The sequence below is a fragment of the Orcinus orca genome, chromosome 2 (assembly GCF_937001465.1).
Source record: "Orcinus orca chromosome 2, mOrcOrc1.1, whole genome shotgun sequence".
Classification (NCBI taxonomy): domain Eukaryota; kingdom Metazoa; phylum Chordata; class Mammalia; order Artiodactyla; family Delphinidae; genus Orcinus; species Orcinus orca.
Genome location: NC_064560.1, coordinates 25,208,517 through 25,224,043, shown reverse-complemented (window position 1 = coordinate 25,224,043; position 15,527 = coordinate 25,208,517). Strand labels below are relative to the sequence as shown.

At 53.3% G+C, this 15,527-nt stretch overlaps 1 protein-coding gene across 1 annotated transcript in view; it reads left to right on the top strand.

Moving 5' to 3' along the window:
• PFKFB3 (6-phosphofructo-2-kinase/fructose-2,6-biphosphatase 3) overlaps nucleotides 1–15,527 on the top strand; it is an 85,461-nt gene that overhangs the window by 22,138 nt on the left and 47,796 nt on the right. The window lies entirely within an intron of this gene.

Here is a 15,527-nt window from a genome sequence, read left to right as displayed (position 1 = left end):
CCCCCAGAGCCTAGAATGAGTTGGGACCGTGGCTACATACGACTCTTCTCTCTGAAGTTAACTTTCGCAGTGACTCAGCTAGTGGAGGGTCAGGAAACCAAGTCATATGAGGAGTGGCTGAAGAACTGTGGTGTTTAGCCCAGACAGGCCTCGGGGGCACACGAGCCCAGCTGCAAATATGTGAAGGACTCTCAGATTGCTCTGGTTCCCCGTGCTGCCTGAGCGGACAGAACAGAGATGTTTACAGGAGGTGAATTTCAGGTCAATTACAGAGACGGGGCAGGGAAGAAAGTTGATGGCATTTTCTCCAGGAACTTGGTACAGCTAGGTGTTTACATGTTTCAGTAGGAAAATGGTGGAGCTTAGATTCAAACTCTGATCTGCCAGATTCCAGAGCCCTTGCCTTTTCCGTTTTCACGATGTATCTGCTTTTAATGGGATGGGTTACTTTGGGGGTAATGACAGTGCCAAAGGGTTTCTGCACTGATGGAGTGCGTTGGACTGGAGGATAGTGGTGTCACTGATTCTCTAGCTCCGATGAAGAGGGAGGTTGTCCTGGGCCAGACAGGATGCCACGGCTACCTGAGAAGGAGGAGGCCCCCTGTCTCACCAGCACGTCAGATTTTCCAGCCACGCACATCTCTGATCCATTGTCCCTGCAAGTGCTCTCACACTTGTTACAGCAATCTTTTTTTTTTTTTTTTTTTTTTTCTTGCGGTACGCGGGCCTCTCACTGTTGTGGCCTCTCCCGTTGCGGAGCACAGGCTCCGGACGCGCAGGCTCAGCGGCCATGGCTCACGGGCCCAGCCGTTCCGCGGCATGTGGGATCTTCCCGGACCGGGGCACGAACCCGTGTCCCCTGCATCGGCAGGCGGACTCTCAACCACTGTGCCACCAGGGAAGCCCTGTTACAGCAATCTTGACTTTGAGTTTAACAGATGGGATCACAGTATCCAACGGTCGTCACTCTTTGTCATGGCCTCCCAGCCCTCTTTTTGCATCTGCCCCTCTGCCCCTTGCCCACTCTGTCTGCCTAGACCTGGCTAAAAGTGGGACCAACGCAGTAAGAGCTGAGGACTGGGGGAACAAATAACTCTGACCTGAGTACATGTCAGCCCTCCAGGCAGCATGAGACACAGCGCCCTGACAAGTCAGGAGGGGAGCGCCCAGGCTGGAGTCTCTCTGTGGCCCAGTGCCTCATAGTTCAGACTTTAAGCCTCTAGGGAAGATGCATAGAGGAGGTGGCCCTCCCTGAGGTCTTGGGTTCATTTTATGAATTAATAGCTTCATGCTTTCTGAAAAGACAAGAGTACTTTAGGAGTCAGTTTTTGTCTCCACTGCATGTATTAAATTGTTCAGTGTATCCCATTTTAGCATCCCTGGGAGGAAGGTAGGGGTATGAAATGCCTGTAAAGAATCTGGGTTTTCTTGGATCTCTAGCGGACCTGGTTACAATTTCTTTCTTTTTTTTTTTTAAACATCTTTATTGGAGTATAATTGCTTTACAATGGTGTGTTAGTTTCTGCTTTATAACAAAGTAAATCAGTTATACATATGTTCCCATATCTCTTCCCTCTTGCATCTCTGTCCCTCCCACCCTCCCTATCCCACCCCTCTAGGTGGTCACAAACCACTGAGCTGATCTCCCTGTGCTATGCGGCTGCTTCCCAGTAGCTATTTTATGTTTGGTAGTGTATATATGTCCATGCCACTCTCTCCCTTCCTGGTTACAATTTCTTATTTAAAAAACCCAGTGAGAAAATACCAAGCTGAGCCCTCTTCCCCCAGAGGAACTTGTCTGAGGCTACTTCTGCCCTGGACACAGTTTTTAGAGCTCTGGAGGCTATTTCTGAAGGTCCACTCTCCTTCCTTTTAGTAAATCTCCTGATTTTTCATCCTTAACCTCCTGGGTCCTCCTCTCTCCCCTGCCTCCAGGGTATCAAGGCGTTGGTCGTCTCCCCGGCAGCCCAGCCCAGCCCTAATCAACAGGGTAGAGAGGGGGAAATGTTTCTGTCTGCCTGCCTCCTTCTGGTCCGTTGCTCCCACAGCTTGCATTTTAACTGATAAACACCCTAGGGTTAGGGTAGGGGCCAAGGTTAAGTCACAGCGCTCTTCTTTCCCTAGCTTCCCCCCCCCACCCCCGCAACGTTCACATCCTAAAGGGCAGCTGGGGGGGGGGGTAGCTGTGGAGGTGGAGGTGATGAGTGCTTTGGAAGCTAGCTGTGAGACACCTCACTTCTGTTCGTGCTTACTGAGCCAGAGTCCTGCTCCCTGCCCGATGGTCTTTGTATTCACTTATAATTCATTCAATAAGGGATTCGGTCAATAAGATCAAACCCCCCAGGCTTTGTGCTGGAGGCTGGGATTGCAAGCGAGAGAGGTGGGATATTGCTTCGAGTTCTGGAGTCACGCTTCCTGGGCTCACACACCAGCCGCGTGACCTTGGGGAAGTTCCTTCATGTCTCTGTGCCTCAGTTTCCTCCCCCGTCAGCCGAGTGGGGTGGTCCTGAGGATGAAGCAGGAAGCACTCCAGTCTGGGCCTGGCACGTGCTCGGTGCTCCACAGCCGGTGCCCTCAGTCCAGCGATGACAGCTCTGCGGTTGCTGCTGCCACCTGCTTCTGAGTGATCTTCAGTGGGTTGGACGACGGGGGGCGGGGGCGAGCGGTCAGCACTGCAGCTGCTGCCGCCTGGAGGTCTCACTGCCCTTCCAGGCCCGATTGACCCTGACACCCAGGACTGCCCTGTGGGAAGGCAGGTGGTCCGCGGTGCCGATTGTCTAGGAAACTTGCTAGTGATCCATTTGCCTGGGACCGCACTTCCCAAAGTGGTCCTCGGCGGAACGACCCCCTGCCCGCCTCCCCAGATTCTCCAGCAGGGACCCCCTCGTGCTTTCCCGGGTGCAGCTGATGGGGTGGTCCCTCTGCCTGGGGGCGAAAAGTTTCTCCAGTTTTCTTCACTCGCACACCTGTGGGGTTGTAATGGGGTCTCTGGTGGCTACAAGCAGAGCTGGATCTTAACTTCAGTGGAAATAGGAGTGAAAGGGGCTCAAAACCGGGCCACAATCATTGCAGTTGCTGGGAGCCGGGAGGAGACGTCCATCCTCAGTAGATACAGAGCAGACCTGTGTTCCCGCTGGATTTTTGATTTTGATCTTGGGCCTTTGTTCCTTAGGCCTCCAGCGGGCAGCGTGTGTGTGTGTGTGTGTGTGTGTGTGTGTGTGTGTGTGTGTGTGTACTTGCCCTGCTGACTGGTGGGTGTGGGCGAGGAACTGGGAGAAAGGGGTAGTTTTCTGAGGTCCAGGGAGAGGCTCACAAGTGTGAAGAATCTTTAAAAATCCTTCTAAAAAATGCAGCATCCTTAAATGCGGATGTAATGGGGCAAAATCCCCGCCTTTGGGCTTGCTACAAAATTTGCAACAAGGGTCAGAGACCCTAGGGAGGACTGGCCCTGGCCTGACTCCCAATTTTATGTTTTTATGAAGTTTTAGTTTTGTAGATGTGCATTTCCTTAAACCTTCACCAGCCTCTTTGAGGTTCTGGGTCTGTACACTAGAAGACTGACGTTCTTACTGATAGTATGTATGGCTTGCTCTCTGGAAAGACTTGACTTTTCCTATTCCCTGTTTGTACGAACCTTAAATTAGTAACACTTTGGGAATCTTTTTTTGCAGCGAATTTCCTGGATGTCTGTTTGTGGTTACTTTGAAGTGGCAGGGCTGGGGGGGATGTGCCTTGGGGGCCTGCCCGCCGGTCCTCTGAGGAGGTGGTTTTGCTTTCAAGCAGAACCAGGTTTACCATCTCCTGGAGCTCCAGAAATAGATCCTTATTCCAAGATAGTAGGCAGCGTGCTAGAAGCAATTAAAAAACCTCTGTCGTTTGATCCTCATCTTATCTTGAGAAACTGCTTGGAGTGTCTGGTGATCCAGAAATCAGAAAGAGTGTGGATTGCTTTCACATCAAAAGAGATATCTATCTTCCAAGCTCACTCCCACTGTCTTCCACTCCTCATGTATGCTTGCTTTCGTGCCCCTGTAACAAATGAAATACAGAAAGATGAACGTTTAAACGGGAGTGGAAACTCTCAGCCACACATATTCCTGAGGCCATCGGTGGTGCAAATGGGACGGTTAAGAACAAGAGTGGTGGGGGTGATACCGGGGCGTGAGCGCTTGCTGAGAAGCCAGAGGAGAGGACCGCTGCCAGGACCCCAACTGAACCTTCGTGCTGAGTATCCCTCCTTAATCCTGCAGCCGAGAAAGGCAGGGTGTATGCCTGTGTCCTTCCTCAGCCCCCAAAGGATGACTTCAAGTGCAGGAAGAAAATACTGCAACTTCTCTTTCTACTTATTATTAACTCATCCTTTTTAATTTCTAATTTTCAAGCAAGTTTTATAACGTACATAATATATCAGCGCAGTAGCACCTGTATATAATTTACAGCTAAAGACGTATCTTATTGGGGGGTAGTGATTTGTGATCAGAGAAGTTGGGAGGCCACTGCTCAGAGAAATGATGACACAGCAGGGAGAGAACAGTGCTTTGCAAACTTGAATGCAGGTGACTCATTGGAGATGTAGTTGAAATGCAAATTTGTGTTCAATAGGTCTGGGCTGGAGTTCCCCCTTCTGCAGTTGGAGGGTTGACTCAGAAGGAGGGAAATGGTGTTTCTTCCCTCGCCCCCGTTTTTTTTGGCCACAGTATCCATTCATCCGGTGTCTTAGTCATAGAGTGTAACCTGGAAGCCAGCAGGGGGTCAGGAACAGATATTCTGGAACCTCCTCCCCAGAATGTCCCAGCCTTACCCCTGGCGCTGCATGGAAGTCCCTGTGTGGTAAATATCATAGAGGTCCTGGCATCTGTTCCCATCAGGGATGTGTCATTGCCCTGGGTCATATGACGTTGCTTTGCTTGGTCCAGATGGCCCTAACCCTCTGCAGTGCAGAGGGAGAGGAGGGGGAGGGGGAGGGGAGGGGAGGGAGGAGGTGAGCGAACAGGTACGCCCCGTTAAAGCCGGCCCCCACCCCTCCTGCCTTCTGTGCATTCCCCGCACTTCCCTTCCCTTGCCGGCCTTGTCTGGGCACTCTGAGACACAGGTGACACGGTTGGTACCTACCGCTTCTAACGTTAACTAACATTGGCAAAGCACATTTCAACACTGCTGCCTAAAAACCACAGCTCCCCGGGCCTAGAATTCCTTTTACCACTTTGTAAATGAGGAAGCTGAGGCCCTGAGTGGTCAGCCGACTCATCTAAGATTGCAGGGCTGGGCAGCAGTGGAGCAGGGCAGGCTCTTCCCGCCGCGTGCTCGCTTGTTCTTTATGTTGGAATAAAAACTTGTTTCTACTCTAGGAGCCAGTGAGAGCTAAGAGGATTGAGTCTTTGAGGACTTCAATCCTCCATTCATTCATCAGATAAGTATCTAGGATGTGTCCAGTCTTAAGTGTTCAGAATTCAGGGATGAACAAGGCAGTCCTTGGCCTTAAGGAGGGAAACAGAGGAGCAAAGATGCATCTACCAGCCTGTTGGGTGCCGTGATGGGGTCAGGTTTCTGTGCTGCTGCGGGTTCCCGTTGCCATGGAAGGAGCAGCAGAGAAGGTGAACTGGCGGAGCGTTTAGGCTGAGACCTCAGGGTCTCAGCAAGATAAGGGGGGGTGGGGGGAGGGGGATGGCAGCAGGGGAGTCAGTGTGCAGACACTGGAATTTCTCCTCAATTCGACTGAAACAGAAACGATGGTGATTAATACATTTGAAACTTCATAACGATAATCCTAATGATTTATGCTGGTTGTTATGTCTTTTTGCTAAATCAGCCTATTTACCCACTAAGGAAGGTCCCTCTTGAACGCTGCTAATATTGTTTGTTCTGAAATTTACTTTGCTGTTAATACAGCGGCTCCCTTTTCTGTTGACTCGTGTTTGCATGCTGTAGTTCCCCCATCCTTTTACTTTTTTTTTTTTTTTTTTTTTGCGTTATGCGGGCCTCTCACTGTAGTGGCCTCTCCCGTTGCGGAGCGCAGGCTCCGGACGCGCAGGCTCAGCGGCCATGGCTCGCGGGCCCAGTCGCTCCGCGGCATGTGGGATCTTCCCGGACCGGGGCACGAACCCGTGTCCCCTGCATCGGCAGGCGGACTCTCAACCACTGCGCCACCAGGGGAGCCCCATCCTTTTACTTTTAATGACGCATGTCTTCATACTTAAGCCGGATTTCTTTTCGTGGGGCTTGCTTTTTCTTTTTGTCCAGTGTGATGTGTCTCTTAAGTAGTGTTTGACCATTTGCACGTAACGTACCTGTGAATTGTCCTCAAGCACAAGAACAGAAATGTCCCCTCCGGGAACCGAGGTGGGAGGATTTTCTTCCAGTCTGTTCTGGGCCAGAGTCTGGATTGGGTTCGACCTGCTGGCTCTAAAGAATATTTCCCCAGCATTGGGCCCCAGAGTCTGTGACCTCGGGTCTGGAGCCCATGGAGCTCGGTCTTCAGGTTTGGGAAAGGAGTTGACTGTGAACAGACAGCACAGGCCCCACCGTCCCCATCCTCACACCCATGTCTCGCCATTTAGAAGCCCCACCTTCCCCCTTCAAACCCCTCTGGCTAGAAAAAGCCCACTCAGGAGGCTCGTAAGCCCACTTCCTCCATGAAGCCTTCCTGGGCTGCTGACTGATGTACAAAGGGGTTTGGCTGTGGAAGGCACGTGCATTCAACACCAGCCTTGTGGTGGCCCAGAGTGTGGTAAGCTTCCCCAACACAGCATGAGAAGAGTCTCTTTGAAAAGAGAATTTCTAACGCTTTCCCTGAAGCCTCAAATGTAACAGCCAGGCCTGGTTTGGCACGTCCTGAAGCAGAAGGGGTGGCCCTGGGCGTGGGAAAGGTGGACATCCCCCCCTGTGTCTGCAGCATCCGAATGGAAGGTTGCTCTCCAGGTAAACATCTGAATGCCCTGTTGATGCATCCGGTCACCACTCAGCATCCTTGTGGTTCAAACACTAAATTCTCAGACCCCTGACGAGACCCAGCAGTCAGTGGGTTGGGAGACATAAGAGGCTTGGTTTCTGACAAGGACCAGGAACACATGGCAGGTGATGGGTCACCAGGACCAGGGCACTGAGGACCAGAGTGATTTACTAGCCCCCCAAGGCCAGACAGCACCTGGGAAGCAGCAGCAGGACAAGATCCTCCACCTCCAGGAGTGCTGGAGCACGTCTGCCCTGTCGCTCCCCAGGAAAGGCCCCTCCGTGATGAGCCTGTCTTCACGACCTGCTCAGTCACCAAGGCCCGTTATTCAGGCCTCCCAGGACCCCCTCACACATTCTTCCAACTGGGGACGTCCTCCTCTCTCACCCCTGTGCTCCCCCTTCCCGCACTCGACACTTCAGATTTCCCCTCACAACACTTCCTCCACGAAGCCTTCCCAGACTGCTCGTGGAAGAATTGAGCGTTCTCCTCGCTCCCTCCACCAGGCCCTCACGCACTTCTATAACAGTCACTGCTTGTGTTCGTGTCTGTGTCCGCAGCGGCCCATGGAAGGTGGATGTGAGATTCCGTAGCCTCTGCGTTCCCAGGGCTGAGTGCATCTAAACTGGAGGGAGAGCTTGTCAAGAAGGCTATGCGTGCTGTCGGCGTCTTGTGTGTGTCTAGTCCGTCAGCGTATACTTTCAGCACCCACGTTCTGGGGGGCTATGCTGCCCGCTGTGTTGGATGCAGAGAGAACATTCAGGCTCTGAACACACACGCACAACACAGATCCACGCATGTGAAAAGGTGCAGACGATGCCAGTGTTTGATGTAGTACAGGAAATAAAAGCTCACGGGAACAGCAAGGGAGAGATGCTAAGAGACACGGAGGACATGTAGGGATTGGACAGAAAGGAGGAAAGGGATTTCCGGAGGGTTGCTCTGTAGAAAAGCAGAGACAGGCGGGGGGGGGGGGGGTGGAGGGTGAAGCGGGGGGGGGGGGAGGGCATGTCTGGGGGAAGAAGCAGATCTCTGGCCCAAGTGGAGGAGGCGCAGGGGAGAGAGGCCCCTGCAGAGGACCTGCAGTGAAGACTGAGGAGGTTGGAAGTGGTCTTAGGGGAAGTAGGGAGCCAGTGATAGTTCCTGAGCAGGGGGAAGGACAGAGCTGAAGTACCGTTTTAGGAGATGAGTGTGTGAGCGGTGTGTACGTTGGACTGGAATAGGGAGGCTGGAGGAGGAGATGGGAAGTGACGACCTGTGGTCTCAGGAGCTTCGAGGGCTTACGTCTGACAGGAGACAGTAGGAAAGGAGAACACAGATCACTTGTATGAGTGACCTTACGTAAAATAGGGTCTGGTGACTAATTAGCCGTGGGGATTGGAGGGGCCTGGAGGAACAGGTTATGGTCAGAGGAGGGACCAGGGATCACCAGTTGGGCTTCTAACCTCCCTGAGCCTCAGTTTCCTTGTCTGCACACTCAGGGAGCTGGGGCCTGGTGACTCATCCTGGTCTCCTGGCACACGCCTGCTGTTTACATCGTTTCACTGACCAGGCCTGTTTACCGGAAGCCCAGCCCTCCCTGCTCTCTTCCCGTCTGGCCGCATCACCTACTTTTCCCATTCATCCAGCATGGGGCTTCTTAGAAGAGTCCCAGCACCCCAGCACCTGGCCTGGTCTTGGCCCGGCTGTCCAGGCAGGGTGTCCCCAGGTGCAGCTCAGGTTCCGTCGAGTGAGGGTGGCCACAGCCCGGGCTGACCTCCTGGGCCTGCTGCCTGGAGCTGCCCGAGGCCCTGGCCACGGAGGCTGAGATGGAGCCCAGCTATCAGGCACATGGTCATCCCTGCCCCGGACCGTGGGGACTGGCCGGCGAGGCCGGAACTGAGCGCTTTTGGTATGGAGGGACGAAGGGCGGGTGTGAGGCCACCTGGCGCTCCGTGGGGCCCAGGGGCTCCGAGTTCCCAGTCTGCAGGCTTTGCGGGTGATGCCCGGACCTGGGGTCCTGGCGAGCCTCAGGCATGGGCCTGTTTGGTTTTTTTCAGTGGAGATGAATCAGACCCAGCGTCTCTCCTCGGACACCAGCATCACCTCTTCTCGGGTTCCCGCACATGAGGGAAATCTCTCTTTTTCATAGGGAGAAGCAGGAGGCCGCTATTGAAGTGGTGATAAATTACTGACAGATTGTGAAAAATTACTGACAGATTGTGAAACGTTGTCTCGGTCTTGCTCTGCGCCCTCTGTCCTTTTTCTCTGCAGTTTCAGGCTCTTTCAGGGGCAGATTGCCAGGTGTCACGGTCAGAATCCCAACGCATCGAGCACTTAGTTCGTGCAGGTGTCGTCCTGGATGTTTGCGTGCGCACGTTCAAGCTCAAGGAGTGAGGTCCTAGCATCCTCAGCCCCGTTTCACAGAGGGTGTCGCTGGGCATGGGGAGGGATAGAGCCCAGAGTGATGGCCACTCCCCATGTCACTGGAGCTGGAACGTGACCAGGAAGTTTGGCTCCGGAGCCCTTACCCAGGAAACGGCGTTGCTCCATGAAAGTCACTGTGGAGGAAGGAGAAAGAAAAACCAAACAAACCAGAAGGGCTTTAATGTGGAAACAGAGATATACATCTCATTGTGTTCAGAAGAGGAGGCGATCCAAATGGTCAGGGAGCAATGAAAAGCGGCGCCATCTCCCTAGTCATCTAGGAAATCAAATTAAAGCCACCATCAGACCCTTGAACAATGTAGGGGGTAGGGGTGCCGACACCCCCCAATCCCCCCCCCACATAGTCGAGAATCCACCTACTGCTATCTCTGCCTCAAAAACAGAGGAATTGATAAGTGACTCTCCCAAGGGCAGGAAGCTGACACAGTTTGGAGCGAATCAGGACTCAAACCCTTGTTCTTTTGATTCCACGTATCATGATCTCTGAGTGCCCCAAATGTTTCCCCACCCTTAGTTAATTTAAGGGTCTGTAAAATGAAAACACAGGTACTCTCTTTATTGAAAAAACTCCACATAAAAGTGGACCCACACAGTTCAAACACATATTGTTCAAGGGTCAACTGTCCGTCCCTGTTTCAGCCAGGATGGCTAAAAAGAAAGAGACCAAGTATTGAGGAGACTAGAGTGACAGGAACGCTCGTCTGGAGGTGAAAATTGCTATCATCATTTTGAAACATGCTTTGGCAATATTTACTGAACTGTGGTCCAGCAGCTGCAGCCCTCGGCGTAGACCCACAGGAATCGTTTATGTGTCCAGACCTGCAAGAACGTTCCCAGCGGCATGATCGCAAGAGCCCCCCGGTGGAAACCATTCAGCGTTCCAGCAACATGGAGAAAGAAATTGTGGTACATTGTGCAATGGAACAGTGATCACGAAGGAACCACGGCTGTAAGAGGCGACACAAAAGAGTCTCATGGGCACAGCGTCGAGTGCATAAAGCCAGACCCAGGAGAACGGTAATGTGCTGCTCTGCTGACGTAGCGCTTGAACCAAACAGACTAATGCATTATCATAAGTGGGTGGTGACTGGCAAGGGCACGGGGCTCCTGGGGTTCCGGGAAGTGACCTAGTTCTTGCGCGGGCGATGGTTACGCAGGCGGGTTCACCTGGAGCTTTATCGAGGGGTGCATTTTTGTACGTATGTTACAAAAATGAGAATGAGATGTTGATTTTAAAAATGGCTTGGGGGATTGGAAACCTGGGTTCTAGCTGCCGCCAACTTGTGAGTGCCTCGGGCCAGCCACCTCCCTCTGGATCCACTTTTCTGGGAAGTTGATGGCCCGGACTAGGTGGTTTGCAGATCTCTCGGGGCCGCAGAACCATCTCTTTAAACAAAACCTCACCTGAAGTCTAAGTACATGAAACAGATCGAGTGGGTTGGGAAGAAATCGGGGATGAAATCAGGACGGGAGATGCAGGTGCTGTCTGGCCAGGGCTGGGGAACGCAGATGGGAGCCCCCTGAATGCGTGCTCTTGGGGGCTTTCTGAGCTGGGCTTCCTGGGCTGGGAGCAACTCTGAGGCCTCCTATGACTCCGGTGTGCAGCGCTAAGAGCGCCTGCAGGGAGCCACCCCAGCGCTGTGGTTCGCAGTGGCTTCTTACAGGACACACTTCCGAGCTCTACAGTCAGCCCGAACCGGGAGGGTTCCGGCTAACTGCTTTGCTCTGTCTCCCAGTGGACAGAAATTCAGCCGCTACCTGGTGACTGACATGCAGCCATTCACATCTTTGTATGAATTCCTCGTACCAGATTCTCTTTCCCCTACACATAAAAGACTTCAGTAAAACCCAGTTAATGGGAAGCTTTGGATGCAGGCATGGGGTGGAGATTGGGGAATGTGGAAAACTCTGGGAGGTGGAGTGCATCGCAGAGAGCTCCGGGCACCTGCAGGGGTGCACGTGAGGGTGGATGTGAGAAGTGGGGCTGGTGTGAAGACCCCAAACACCGGAGGGGCCAAGGTACGGAGAAGCTCCCGTCGGACTTGGATGCCACCTGGGTAATAATGGGAAACGTGAGGCATCGAACACCAGTGATGCCCAGACTCAGAGAGAGAGCCCGTTTGTTTATTCAGGCCCCATTGCTTAGGCCTCTGTGGGCGCACGCTGCCCAGCACAGCACCACCCACTCGTCCGGATGTTTACGGCACACCTACTGGGGGCCGGGCTTCGTTCGTCCCGAGGCTTCATTAGCGGCAGAAAGAAACAAACAAAAATCTCTGCCCTCATGGAGGAGATGAGACAATAAACAGGATAACATAACACGCGTTAATGGTGATAAGTGCGCAGGGGGGGAAATAAAACAGGGAAGAGGGGTGTGAAGTGTCGGGGGATGTGTGTGTGTGCTAAATCATAGTGACGGGGCGGGGGTGGTGGTGGTGGTGGTGGTGGTGGTATCACCGAGTGACTTCGGCAGGGGGTGCGGGAGGGGAGGAGGGGGCCTGTCACGTGGACAGAGAGCTCCTCCCCGACACAGGGGCCTTTGGCGATTGCACTGGAATGCAGTCAGGTGTTACTTCTCCTGGGGGCAGGGAGTGGGCATCTTTGCCTTGAATGTGTCTGCTGGATCAAGGGATTTATTGCTTTTGGAGCAATTCCAGGCCTCACAGGGCAGGGCACGCGCGGAAGTGTCTGAGGCCCCCTGCGTGTGTTTGGCCCGTACTTGCCTCTTCTGGCCCAGAGGGCACCCTGCGCTTCTGCTTCTGCACATTGGGCTGGTGGGATTTGATGTAGGACTTTGGTCACTGCTGACACCACTTTTTTTTTTTTTTTTGCCGTACTGCGGGCCTCTCACTATTGTGGCCTCTCCCGTTGCGGAGCACAGGCTCTGGACGCGCAGGCTCAGCGGCCATGGCTCACGGGCCCAGCCGCTCCGCAGCATGTGGGATCCTCCCGGACCGGGGCACGAACCCGTGTCCCCTGCATCGGCAGGCGGACTCTCAACCACTGCGCCACCAGGGAAGCCCCACTTTTGAAACAAACTGCCTTGGGAAATGGTCTCTAGTCCCAGTCTCCTCCTCCCTACTCTGGTGACCGCTGTGGAAGGCTTCTCCACCACTCCAGGTCCTGGGACAAGTTATTTAATCTCTCTGAGATTGCATCCTTATCTCCAGAATAGCAATAGTTCCTACCCGGTTGGGTAGTTCTAAAGATGAGAGATAATCTCTTTTAAGTACTTAACACGATGCCTGGCACATTCAATAAAAGGGAGCTGTGATGAATTTATTGGCTAGCAATAAAAATAGCTAATACTTCCTGGGCTCTATTTTCTACCCTGTTTTACCAGTGAAGAAACTGGGGCACAGAGAGGTTAAGTTCTTGGTCCAAGGTCACACAGCTGGTAAGTGGTGAATTTGAACCCAGGCAGTCTGGTTCCCACCAGGGAAGAGCAAGAGATGAAGGTGAAGCAGGCAAAAGCTTGAACTTGTAGGACCCTATGCTGCTCTTGAGCTCTCTCTCCAAGTCCCTTACTCTGTGCTGGGAGCTTTCTGATCATTTATCAGCTAACAGTTTGTTCCCTTTGGTGCCGAAAGGCCACATCTACAAGCAGAAAGATTGGGGCATGGGGAGGAGACCCCCAGCTGGAGGAATTTTCCTGTCCCTCCTTCCTCTGCTCTGGGGTGTCACCATCAGTTCGGGCCCTCAGAGGATGGTGTGGAGGCCCAGGAAGGCAACGGGCAGAAGGTAGGGGAAGAGAAGGAACCCATCCCCCTGAGTTCTACCTGTCGGAGGCTGGGTTTTTGAATGGTGAGGAAGCTGGCGCCCCAGGAGCCCGAGGTGGACAGGAATCCTGTTGTCTGAGCGGGTAGGTACGGGAGGCACGAACAGAGGTGTGCATGGGAGCCAGACTCAGTCAAGGCAGACAGCGGTGCTGGCGCTGGAACCCAGTGCTCCTGCCAGTTTGGCGAGTTGTGAGATGACCTCTGAGCCCCCTGAGTGACAATGAGGCACGTGACTAGCTCCAGATGGGGAGTGCCCTCTAACAGGCGTAGAGTGAGATCAATCTAAGTGACAGGTACGACTGCATGGGAATGATTGGACTCTCAGCACTCAGCCATTCAAAGTCACCAGCTTTTAGAAATGTCTGGAATTAGCGCTGTTTTGAATGAACGAATGAATGAATGAGTGAGTGAATGATGTATATGTAAGTCAGTGTGGTCTCCAGGGCAACAGGCTGTCCAAAGGCATTCAGACCGAGGGAAAAACATAGTACTATTTTTTTTCCCCTAAGGATAATGATAATACAGGCTTACTGTAGAAAGGGCAGGAAAGTACAACGAAAGAAAGGCATCACCCGTGTTTCCCTAACATAGAGGTAGCTGTTGTTATCACTTCTGGGAATTTCCTACTTTTTTCCAAAAAGTTGATCATGGGATGTATGCAGTTTGTACTCTGACTGCCTTACTTTTAAGAATTCAAACTTAAGATGGTCTACTCGGTTTATTTGTTCTCCGGAAAATGGCAAATTGTTGAATGTGTCCCTAAAACTAAGGCACATCCTAATCATATGCTATAGAGGCTGACCCTTGAACAGGCGTTTGTACACCCATGCACGTTCACCACAGCCAAAAGGGGGAGGCAGCCAAGTGCCCATCGACGGATGAATGCATTAATCCGCACAGTGGGATAATACCCGGCCTTTGTGGAAGAAAGGACTTTGTGACACGTGCTGCGACACGTGTGAACTCTGAGGACATCACGCTAAGAGAAATGGGACAGTCACGAGAGGGCAAATACATGGATTCCACCTCTCTGAGGAATTCAGAGACAGGAAGTAGAATGCAGGTTACCAGGGCCGATGGGGAGGGGGAGGGGGACTTATCCTTTAGTGGGTAAGAGTTTCAGTTTGGGAAGATGGAAATTTCTGGAGGTGGCTGGGGGCGATGGTTGTACCGCACGTGGATGTGCTCGGTGCCACTGGACTGAACGCTTAGAAATGGTGAAATTGGTAAGTTGTAGGTTACATATATTTCACCAGAAAGAAGCAAAACAGGGCAAAAGAGTTGGGGCCGTGGAGCCTGGCTTCCAGCCGTGGTGTCTCTGCTCTGCTGACTCTTCGTCCCCCTCCTCCCCGCGGCTGCCTCTCTAACCCCTGACCCGTCCTCTGGGAAGTGCGAGTCTATGCATCACACACAGAAGAGGGGAGGAGGAGGGGCAGGTAGCGGAGGGGAGCCCGGCACACACTTGGGGCGGCTTGGAATCCTGACACCACCTCTGGGAGAAGCAGGGCCTCCCAGATCACAGGCCCGATGCCTCCCACGGGCTGGCTCTCCGCCCACTCCTGCTCCTCCAGGCTGCGGACGTGGAGCCTGGCTCGGGGGCCCGTGGGGGCCAGTGGAGGAGGCGGCAAGTTGGCCCTAGGCTCTCCCTGGCTCAGCTGGACGATGCCCAAGTGTGGGTGAAGTTTGTCATCCAGTCCAGGGTCTGGGGCCAGGGTCAGGAGGGCAGAGGGCCGAGTCTCTGCCAGACAGTGCAACCCCATTGCCGGTGCCCCAGGGACCCCACTTGCTCCACGGCAGGGTCAGCCGGAGTGTCCGTCTGTCCCTGTGGACCCACCCTGTTGGCCTCAAAAAGTGGACATGGCCGAGCCCTGCAGGGTCTGAAGCAGCAGAGCCCTGTGTGCACACGTGTACACGCGCACACACACGCATGCACCCAGGCCCATCCCTAGGTGACTTAGTCTTTACCTGCCACCCCAGCTGCTCTCATAGGGGGTGGGGAGGGGACTCCCAGTGATTCCCCTCGTCTCCGTTGGGTGAACGGACCTCGTGGGTAAATGACCTTTCGGGGGACTTTTCTAGCCTAGCAAAGCAGGTAGAAGGGAATTTTCTCTGGAAACTACCTAGTAGTTGAGTATCCTAAGAATTTATCCAGCCTTCTTTGAGAAGGTCAACGCAGTTCTTCATTCTCAAAAGCAAAACAAAACAAACAAGAACAAGTTTCAAGGCTGGTAAGTGGCTGGTCATAAGGCACGGAAAAGAAAAGCCTGCAGGGCTTCCCTGGTGGCGCAGTGGTTGAGAGTCCGCCTGCCGATGCAGGGGACACGGGTTCGTGTCCTAGTCCGGGAAGATCCCATGTGCCACGGAGCGGCTGG